Consider the following 11,231-nt stretch of genomic DNA (forward strand, 5'->3'; position numbering starts at 1 on the left):
AATATATTTTAAATTTTAAATATATGTAAAAAAAAAGTAAAAAACGAAAGAAAAACAAATAGAAAAATTTTGTATGTAATTCTTAAAAAAAATTTTAAAAATTTATTTCCATCAAAAAATATATTATATATATTATACAATTAATATCAATTGAAATACTATAAAAATATAAATTAGATTTTAAAATATTTAAAATTAGATTGAAGTATGAAAATATCTCTTCCACGTTTAGTGACATGCGACACTATAACCATCTAGCGGTGAAAAGATGGAATTAAAATTAGAAAGAAAAGGACATTGTGGCGCCATCTAAACGGAAGCAAGTGGAACTAAAATTAAAAAATTTCTTGACTTTAAAGATAAATTTTTTAATTTCTGAAAATTCAAATTAATCTCTAAAAAATAATTTGAAAATGATTTTATTTAAATATTTATTTTTATTTAATTATAGATTGTTTAATAAATATATATATAAGTTAATTAATAAATAATTTTTAATTTTTATTTTCTATCTACCTAATAAATAAATAAAAAAATATTCCAATGAAATCAATCTTATAAATTATTTTATATATAAATGTCTAATAAATTATTTTTTAATTTGAGCTTTAATTTGTATTTTAAAAAAATAAAATAAAAATTGAAAAAAGTATTTTTAATTTTAGTTCCACTTATTTATCAATAGATGGCGCCACAATGTTCTTTCGTAATTTTGAGCTTTTATTTTCTATCTAATAAATAAATAAAAAAATATTCCAATGAAATCAATCTTATAAATTATCTTATAGATAAATATCTAATAAATTATTATTTTTAATTTAAACTTCAATTTGAATTTAAAAAAAAATAAAATAAAAATTGAAAAAAGTATATTTTAATTTTAGTTCCACTTTTTATCGTTAGATGGCACCACAATGTCCTTTAGTCGTAATTTTCAGATAATTAGTTCTAGTAATTCACCACTAGATGGTTATAGTGTACCAAATATAAGAGAATATTTATACTTAATACTCTTCTAGACTTAATTTCAATCTAAAATCTTCCAACGATATTCAGGAAATTCCATTTCAACGTAATTAGCGAAAATATTAAAATATATATTCATAAAATTCTGGTGAATTCTTTGAATTTAAAAATTTATTAAAAATTGTTTAACTTTAATATCAAAGCAACATTTCACTTTTCAAAAAGCAAATTTTGATCAGTTCTATTTCAAATGTGATTTAATTATTAATTATACAAATGTAACATAATTATTAATTATATAGGAATGATGAATTAACTTTTTTCGTCTTTAAATTTCAACTAAAATGAAAAAGGAACAAATAACATTTTTCATACAATGAATCGTATTTCTAGACAAATTATCATGCAAGTATTATACAATTTATTCTTTTTTTTTAGACAATTATTTATATTTCTTTTATTCTAATAGACAATCTGACAATGAAAATAGTTTTGCTGTCTGTCTCTAATGCGATGGTAACGGAAGTAACCTTTTATTGTGTCCGAATGCTCGAGTCTGAAAAATTACGTAAAATCGGCGGATTGTGTGACGTAATGAAGAAACACAGAACAAAACGAATATCACGAAGTTTATCCTTTAACAATGAATCATCTTTTATATTTTTTTTCTTTCTTTCACTCGTCAGACCACAATACTTCCGGTGAGTATCAAACATTCTTAAATTTCCACTTCGTGTTGACAAATAGAATCCTTTTGATTTCGATCTCCGAGCCAGAGATCTCACATAGGAACAATCAAGGAAGGTCAAAAAAGAAAGGCTATTTCCTTGGGAAGCAGTTGATCATATCTCGAATGAGATTTCTACACGAATACGATTGAAATATAATGGTTTGCAAATCGATCATGATTCGAACTTACGGATTGCGAATTCATACATATTATTCGATGTACGATTAATATTCATGTTATATTGTCATTGATTTCGATCAAATAGATATCATTTCAATTTCTATATTGAAATTAATGTGATAGTAACTAATTCAATGACTCGATGCATTCTATTCCCCAAGTACAGGACCAATGGAATTCAGAGAATCTTCTTTTCGCATCTTGGAATCTTTACGTGATAATATTCGTAACGGAACACATGATTGTTAAAAAGCGTCTCATGAAGCGGAGTCAGGAACAACCAAAAGCGGCGTACAAAGGATGAGGAAAGAAGCGGTTGAATCTTTTATCAACTTCAGATCGTTGTCCATGAACCCCAGAATGCTGTTTTTTGTGAAAAAGAAACCTGTTGTTCGTACCTGGATTTTTAATTCTTTATTCCTCTTCCTTATACATTCTTTTATTTTTTTTACAAGTGCTCACATGTCTCACGTTCACTGTTTCCTTTTACAGAATCTATTTACTTCTGAAACTTCCTTCTCTTTAATTCGAGCTCTATAATTGGAAAATATCGTCAAATCAGAGAAACTTCTAAGTCCGAGTAATTCTTGTGATGCAGCATGCATCCACGAGACGTGATGAAAATTAAGAAGAAAAAAGACCAACGAGGATTGCGTGTATCATTTGCGTAAATTTCGCAACGATGCTATTATATCGTCTCGCGTTGCAAAAAGAATCTTAAAAAGAGGAAGTAATTAATTGTTAGAGTTATTCAATGCATTCTGAGTTAATACTAATTAATTTTTTTTTTTTTAGAGAGATTGTCCATTTACGAAAAATGCAAATATTCTTTGCAAAAAATTTATATAGGGTATAAATTGATGAAAAAGATTATTTTTACGTTAAAAAAGGGTAAGAAAAGAAAGATTGTATTATACTCAAAGATCTTATAAGAAATTATCAACGATAAAATTTACACAAGATATTTACTTTAGATATTGTAATTTTCCTTGAGGTAAAAGCAACAAACTTGTGCAACCCTAAAACGAAGACCATCAAGCGAAGAAATCGTACCTAGGAAGTTGAGGACATCATGGAGAGCCAGCGGAACAACATTTAGCAGAGACATTACAACGTGTTTCATTATTTTTTAAGGAGCCAAAGTCGTCGATTCTCCGTCCTCTCTCTGTATCTCTTTCGCTCTTTAGCTGTTCATGTTTCTCTATGGAAACGATGCCCGAAGCACGTTTTACTTGGTTAACGACCCTTTCGTGCCAGCGAATAAATTCCAACTGCCCACGTAGACTACTATATTTATTGAGTCTCTGGGATCGATGTTAAAGAGGGGCATAAAGTAGTCGAAGATCAAGTTCAAGAGCGACAGATCGGCGATCGGATTACGAAAAAGAAGAAATTCTCGAAGATAACTCTTCTCTGGGCCAAGGACTTTTTCAAAAATTTGCATTCGCCTAATTTATGTTTCTTTATCTTTGATCTAAATGCTATGAAATCGGTTTTTATAGATCGTAAACAATTTAACAACTCTTTACCACATAATTTCTTTTTCCCCAGGCATATAATTAGTCGTTGATTGTTCTGATGAGATCAAGATGACATAAACAACGTCGAGTATGCTACCATGAATTGAATTGAAAAATTCTAGAGGAAGATAGACAAATTTTTATATTTATAGACTTGAAAAGTCAAATTTGTCAGCGTTAAAAATTATCCTTGAATTTATGAAAGATATCAAATATCAAAAGATTCGAAAGTAAAATTCAATGAAAAAATAACTGGCAACACAGAGGAGGCTGAATTTACCGGTTAACTGTATTTGAATCATAAAATCGGCTACGAGAATCGAATGAAAGTCTGAAGAATTTCCTTATTTGGCCTTATTCAAAGATTTTTAAAATTGACGAAAGATAATTGAAACATGTTGTTTTTAATGAAATTTTTTTCAGATTAATTAGATTTTATATTAATTTTTTAAAGTAAAAATAAATATTTCATAATTTTTAAGAGATTAATTAGGTAAGAATTATTTATTTTGACTTTACTTGGGCTCTACTATGTCATAAAATTAATTAGCTCTGACTAGACGGTATTTAACAAAAGATTAAGATTAAAATGAAAAATGTGAAACTTTCACCATATCGCACATTATCAATTATATCTTCTTAAAAAAATATCAATGTATTACAAATAATGCAGATATGTGCATTAATATATTTGATTTTTCTTCCATGTGGAAACATTTTTATAATTATATTACATATGATAATTGTATTGCAACATGTTTGTAGATTAAATTCCATTACAAACAATTGGTCGCCGATTCGATTAGATAGTCTTGTTAAAGTATAAAATGTCTTTTTGTTTAATCGAAAAAATTTCATTGATCGTTGCAGCGTTAGAGAAATCTATCTCTCTAAAACAAAAATCCCGTAACGTTATGCGAGCGAGGAAATCAGCATGAGGGAACGCGTCGTCTGTTAATTTGCACACCTCTGTGCATTTCTTTATTGCCTTGCAGTACTACCCCTTTATACCGTTAATGCCATGTTTTTTCAAGACAAATCTAACAACTATTATACAACGCGTTTCGTGAGTAACGACCACACTCAAATAGTAATTCTGTCTACTAGATTCCAGCTAGATTCGCGATAGTAACGTTAAATAGTACCTGAATGTTTTGCATTTTTCACTGGACGATTAACATAAATTAATCTGCATTAGCATAATTTCGTGTAATTAACATAATAAGTGTAACGCCCGAGGCATCGAGCGACCGAAAAGGTCCGTTGGAATTCTCAGAAACGTTGTACATCGTTGATAGCAGTATCAGTTCTTACATGACGCAGGCAAATTTACACACTCGTACTTTTTTATTGCCGCTCGAAGCAGCCAGGGTACGTCAAGTCTTTACCGTTAGTATTTTTCGGCGGGCCAAATCTTTAGCGAGATTTATCGAGCGATACAACAAAAACACTTGTATACAAGAAACAATTATTAGGATAGCAAGTTTTCAATAATCGTCTCGAGAAGAATGATGAAACGAAGATGAATATGTAATATGTACATATGTGTTACATATGTAAAAGATATCAATTTTATGTACAATTTTATGTATCAAGAATATTCGCAGATAAAAGTTTGTGATATATGAGGAATTACAGGAATTAGAAATTTCATGGAGATAAAATGAGAATTTTAGATATCAATCACCAAAGATGAATCAATTATACGCGAGGAAGGAAACAAAAAATTATTGATCGGAATTAATTTTATTCTTCCTGAATTCAATGTTATATAATATCCAATTATGCATTGGAGATTAATTATTATGTCATGAAAGTTTTTTTATTTCAATGGAATAATTCAGAGACCTCAGACGTCACTGATTCGGTGTTTAAATATGCAGATATCGTGCTCGATCTCCTTAAATCATTTTATTTGTCAACGAATTCCATAACTATAAATTATTCGAGGATAAAATTACACATTGGGATTTTAATTCACAGTTACCGATACATATGATACTATCCATTAGTTTTTTTTATTACATTTTTATAAGTTAAAAATTTATCGTAAACTAACTTTTTCGGTTCTGTCATTACATTTTCTATTTTTTATTATAGGAATTTTCAAGATATAAATATGTAACTATTCATATAAAATTAAAGTCGAACGTATTTGATCTAACCAAATGCCTTCAACAATAATTTTCGGATACATCTTCATGTTCGATGTGGCAAATATTCTTAATCAAAGGCTACAAGTTTGAGAAAACACCGTTACATCTTATTCAAGAGATCGAAATACAAATTTATGGTAAAAAGCTATGCCATATGCTTTTTATCTCTTATTTTTTTTTTTGTCATAAATGTTGCAAAATTGTACAAGATCATTCGAACGAACCAGAAATATTGATAAAAAGGAATATTAAGGAGAAATTTAGAAAATTTATAAAAAAATGGAGGAAGTGAAACTAAGATTACGTAGAATATATATGGAATAAGGAGTCTATAAAGAATGCATTCGCCATTCGTAGAGAATCGATCGATTTTTTTGGACGATGACTCGACACGATTCAAAACGTGATCTCGTGACCGTTATATTAATCAGATGTATCGGTAATGACCGATGTTTACGTTGTTGATATTTTTTGGCAGAGTGGCTTCCGACATTATACGCATATTTTCTTGACACACGGAAGCATGATATATCAAGGATACAGGGTGTTTCTCGTGGAATTCAGGCGATACGTATGCAAACCACCAGTTGTGAATACCTCGTATCACGATTAATCCGAATCTCATCCGTGAAATACCAACGAACCTTGTCGCTGTTCGATAATTTCGGCCACGGAATCCAGTTTTCTTCTGGGTCAAGGATAACCTTCCGTGCGATACAATATACGTACACTTTACACCTACGCTCGAGACACTGACCCGTTTCATGAGAATAACATCTCTTTCCGCGATACACAATTTTTCAAGTAGATGGCAATTCCTCTTCTAATATCTTTGATATAATAACTCGTTAATCCTTTACACGATATTATTCGCGATAAACAATCAAGGATGCGCGTCATCGATCTCCAATCGGATACAACGGAAGATTACGTTGGCGAGATGCAAATACGTCCGTTGGAATTTTATAAATCGTTAATGATACTCGCGTCAGTCAGTGATTCGATCGACCTCCGTTCCCTATGAAACAGACGTCTCAACTTAAGATAAAGAATATAGAGAAAAAATACAAGATAGAAGTGATTTTAAAAAATAGAAAATTTATTAAGCATATCTAACGGTGCTGCATCAGAGACGGCTACAGCTATTCGACCAAGCTTTTTTTCAAGTTCGATCTCTACGAATGAGGGGCTAGTTATGAAGGAGGGGAGTCGAAGGAATTCAAGGATTTCTCGAATCGCCAAGATTCTTTTACTTACCTGCAGCGTTATTTAAAAAAAATCTCGAATATTAAAAATATTCGAATAATGCGCGCAACGACAAAGAGGAAATAGGGAGAAAAAAAATAGAAAGACGAGGATAAAAAGAATACGTAACGTGGTCGTTGATAACGTTTCGTATCCGTCATCATATGGAAATTCACCGATTTTACCTTTCACGATTTATCTTTACAAAATATTTCGTTTCGGATTCGATAAAACTGTCGTATCCGCTGTCGCTGTTAATTTTTCATCTTTATCAGTGTACCGACGATTCTGATTTGATTTCTTTTTCTGTTTGCAGAAAAATTCATTGGTCTTCTGGCGGATCGAGATTCGAATAGAATGCGAAGGCGTGATGAAACCGGAATGAAACATCATACGCGAAAAGGAGGACGACGATCGCGTGTCAAGTTGATGAGGGAGGAATCGCGATCGCGCCTTCTATTCCGCCGGGTAAAAATGCCGGGAATGTTGAATGAATGTTTCAAGAAGGATGGGTCGGTGTACGCGGAATAAATGAATAAAAGAACTCCACAATCTGAGGACTGGTGACACTTTTACCTATAGTACTCGAACGGACGCGTGTCCTTGTGTAGCGTTTATTTTTCCGCACGTTTCTTTCAGGGCCCGTTACCAGACGCAAACCAATCTTCGTTTGGATTTCCCCCTCCCAGATACCGCTCGACGCTCAACCGCACGAGGATACGAATTATTAGTAGCATCATAATTTCGTGTAATTAATAGAATAATCGATGGATCGTTGGCAATGAACGAGGTGCGTTTACTCGTAAAGATGTAATTACCGATAATTAATAGCCAACTTCATGATTTATGCGATTGTACGTGAACCGTTTAGGCCACGGTCATACGAACGTGTTTCAGAGAAGATGGACTTGCGTTATTGTAAGGCATAGAGCGATCACACGTGCCACGGCCGTAACAGAACGAATACGAGGAATCTCGAAGCGGTTTATTTAGATTACGAATTACGATCGATCACGTAATTCTAATCACAATTAAAAATCAACGAAACGTTTTTTTAATAGTTGGTGTTATATGCTCAAGTTATAAAATAAAAGTCGAGTTCGAAACAATGTTTTGATATGAAATTTCGTTTTCTCCATCGTTTGATCGGTGTTGAAAACGTTTTCGGATGAACCGTTATTTCCTAAACGTAGATTCTTTCTCGGATGGACATCCGTCCGATGGACAATGAAGCAGAAAGTTGGGAAAACAATTTACATAAACCCTTGCCTTCTTCGGCGCGTGAAATGCGAATGATTGCATTCATGCGAGGCGGTCACTCCAGGTTCAAATTCCTCTTAAACGTTCCTCGACCCAAATTCTTTTTCGCGCGATGCATCATTGTGACACGTCACGATTGTTATTTCTCGAAATTAACAACGAATTTTTTGTTATATTTCGAGTCGTGCAATCGCTAGATATAGTTGGAAGATCCTTTATCGAGCTTCGAGGATCTCTCGTTTAATTAAAAATTATAATAATCTTATATTGCTTGGGAAAAATAATTTATTTTTCTTACAATATCCTTGAACGATTATAATGATTATAATGCTTGGTTTTTTCAATCAGATTTCATTTTCAAACATGCGGTCTTCCTTGATCATTTATAACGCTCGTTAGTTGTTTATCTTTGTTCTTTCCGTATAATTTCACGTGGTAATTGTATTAAAAGACTTATTATCAGTTCGTTAAAACTCACAGCATTTACGTACAAAGTGCCTATACGTGTCTCTTCCAAAGAATCTAAAATCTAAATTCGTTATCTCATGTTTCTATATAAATATTAATACTACTGACTTATAGCACGTTTTCGCTAATAAAATAATAAAACTCGTGTTAGATTATGCGCCAATGACCTATTACATTAATAATTCCTGTTTCGTGTACGTTAGCCAAAAATCGACGACGACCTCGATTTGAATGGCTGGCTGAGTGCCCGTTTCCTCTTTCCTCAACCTGGTAATTACTCGCGTTTCTAACTCGCAGAGCAGTTTCGTGGTCGAGTATAAAGTTTTTGTTCTCGAACGCTTACCTTTTCGACGTCCGATCAAAATCCCGTCACCGATCTTTCTTTTCTTTTTTCAGATCCAACTTTTGCTTCTTTTGCCGGTTCTCGTCCCTTTAAATATGGCATCGACGTTTTCGTTTTCGCCACCGTGTAGATGAACCCAATGGACCAGGCCAAAAATGTACACTTGACCGACTGGTCGTGTCGCCCGGACATTATAACGGCCGAATGGTTGCTCATCCATTTGCATATCATGTCCAGTCATTAAGGTAGCAAATTAGGGAGGTAAGAAAATTATTAGTGATTTCTGGCTGATTCATGAGGGCATCTTCTTTGCGCGCCGCTCCGTTCTCCAGCCTTTAAACTTTTATCGTGATACCTTAAGTACGAGTAAATTTCGTTTTCACGTTTAGGTGCGAGATAAGATGATAAAATTTCGCGTTATTTTATGAAATTGAAGTAAAGTGATTTCTTGAGACGTTTTATTCAGCAAAACAAAAATTTCCAAAAATATCCAAAAAATGGAGCGAAGATATTGATTTAATTCTTATTTATTATATGCTGATAAATAATTTACATTTAAAAAATGTATTTCTATATTTTTATTAAAAATATAGAATTAAAAATTGAATTAATGTTGTGTTATAAGAACACAATAATATAAATAATATAAATAAATAAAATAAAATAAAATAAATAAAATTAATATAAATAAAAAAAATATTAAAAAAATTATCAAATATTTTATTGACAATGTATATTATAATCTTCAGATTATATCTAATTAATAGTATTCCTTAAAATTCGTGTTTAAAAATTCGTAACATTATTTTTAATCTTTATATTCTATCCAATTTTACTTTCAATTTTATCTGGGTTGTAAATCATGGTTAATTTTTTCCTCGTAAAAGGAAGCGAAATTGAATTATTTTAAGGTATCATCGATGGTTATTACCTGTCGTATGATCCTCCACTGAGGATCGTTATAAAACTTGTGCAAGTCATTATCCGTTTACAGCTGCTTCTCCCATACGGTTATTATCTCCCTTAAAAGAATACGCTCCATAGTCCTTCCTAATTCGAAGGAGTTGATAAAAACTTTTTCTCTTTCTCCTTCTTTCTCGTTGAATCGCTACATTTTCATTCTGCGACCCGGGCTAATAAATAATCGGCTCCTCTAATGAATTCGAAACGGGCAACCACCACTTAAACATATCTTCGACGCCCCTGCGGTTTCTCGCTTTACTCGGAAAGGCTTTCTGATGCAGACCTCATCCGACTACGTTGTGATCGAACGTTGTATTATGATTTCCAATCAGATTGATGCGACGAATCAACATCGCAACGAGGTTCCACGATTACATTCGTCGTAAAAAGTGAAAATTCCGCTGAAAAATACCGTTTTTCGATATATAATTATCTTCTAACTGCGATCGTTTATTCTTCGCGAGTGCATCTTCTTTCGCGCGCAGTAGACCGATGCGAACGTACTCAACCGTGCCGAATTAAATCGAAGGAAGAGATACTATCCGTGGCATGTTTATTCTTCGCGTTTGAAACGTACATATTTTTATAACTAACTACAAAGACAAGGGGCCGAGTACGTTTCACGGTACAGACATTAATTGCGCTGATTGTACGCGCGTACGTGCGAAGGAACCTGAATTACGGGGTCTCTGAACGCGAAAACGTGTGCGTCGGAGGTGCGCGGAGGTACGAGAACAGAAGAGAAAGAAAAGAAGAGATGCAAAGAGATGCAAAGAGGCGGTGGTTATTTATAGGTTGCGCCCGGTTTCGAAGCCTTCCAAGCAAGGGTTCCCTCTCGTTTGTACGACCGTTTGGCTCGAGGAAAGATAAAAAAGAAGAAGAAAAAAAAGGACGGTAAGGAGGATTTATGGAGGATCTTTATTATTCCTCGTCATTATTCGTTCGACGCTCCACTATGTCGAGGTGGTAACAGGTGCACACTTTGTTCACTTTCTCGCCTGGCGCCTCTCTTCTTTCCCCCCGTGTTTCGTATCGCGCGATCTTCTTCCCTTTATTTACTGTTTACAGGAATTCAAGAAAAATAGATAAAGAAAATGAAATGGAATTTTTGTTCGACTTATACGATGATAGAGTCGAGGAAAAAGAATCAACGACTCGGGAGACGAGTAGGATAGAAATTCCGAGAAAGAATAGCGTGGATCGTTCCTAAGCAGATCCATTGCAACCCCCATCGGTGGTTTCTTTCCTGGCTGATGGAAAAATGTGAAAGACAGAAGAATCGAGTTAGCCGTTCGTAGCGGAATAATTCATGGATCAGGCCTGGTACACGAGGCCTTGCCCAAAGGGCCGCACTTCCGCGCTTTATTCCGATGCTCGTTAATTCACAGACTTTTCCGTGG

The 11,231-nt window shown here is 33.2% G+C and overlaps 2 long non-coding RNA genes across 2 annotated transcripts; both read left to right on the forward strand.

The window, feature by feature from the left end:
• The first annotated feature begins 1,288 nt into the window (after positions 1 to 1,288).
• On the forward strand, positions 1,289 to 3,575 carry LOC133667301 (uncharacterized). Its single transcript, XR_009832670.1, has 3 exons — positions 1,289 to 2,266; positions 2,369 to 2,767; positions 2,851 to 3,575. It is a non-coding gene; the product is annotated as an uncharacterized LOC133667301 (long non-coding RNA).
• A 3,258-nt stretch (positions 3,576 to 6,833) lies between these two features.
• LOC114577662 (uncharacterized) lies at positions 6,834 to 10,812 on the forward strand. The gene is made up of 3 exons (XR_009832593.1): positions 6,834 to 7,587; positions 8,922 to 9,129; positions 10,626 to 10,812. It is a non-coding gene; the product is annotated as an uncharacterized LOC114577662 (long non-coding RNA).
• Positions 10,813 to 11,231: the final 419 nt, after the last annotated feature.

Source organism: Apis cerana, linkage group LG14 (genome assembly GCF_029169275.1).
Source record: "Apis cerana isolate GH-2021 linkage group LG14, AcerK_1.0, whole genome shotgun sequence".
NCBI classification, from domain to species: Eukaryota; Metazoa; Arthropoda; class Insecta; order Hymenoptera; family Apidae; genus Apis; species Apis cerana.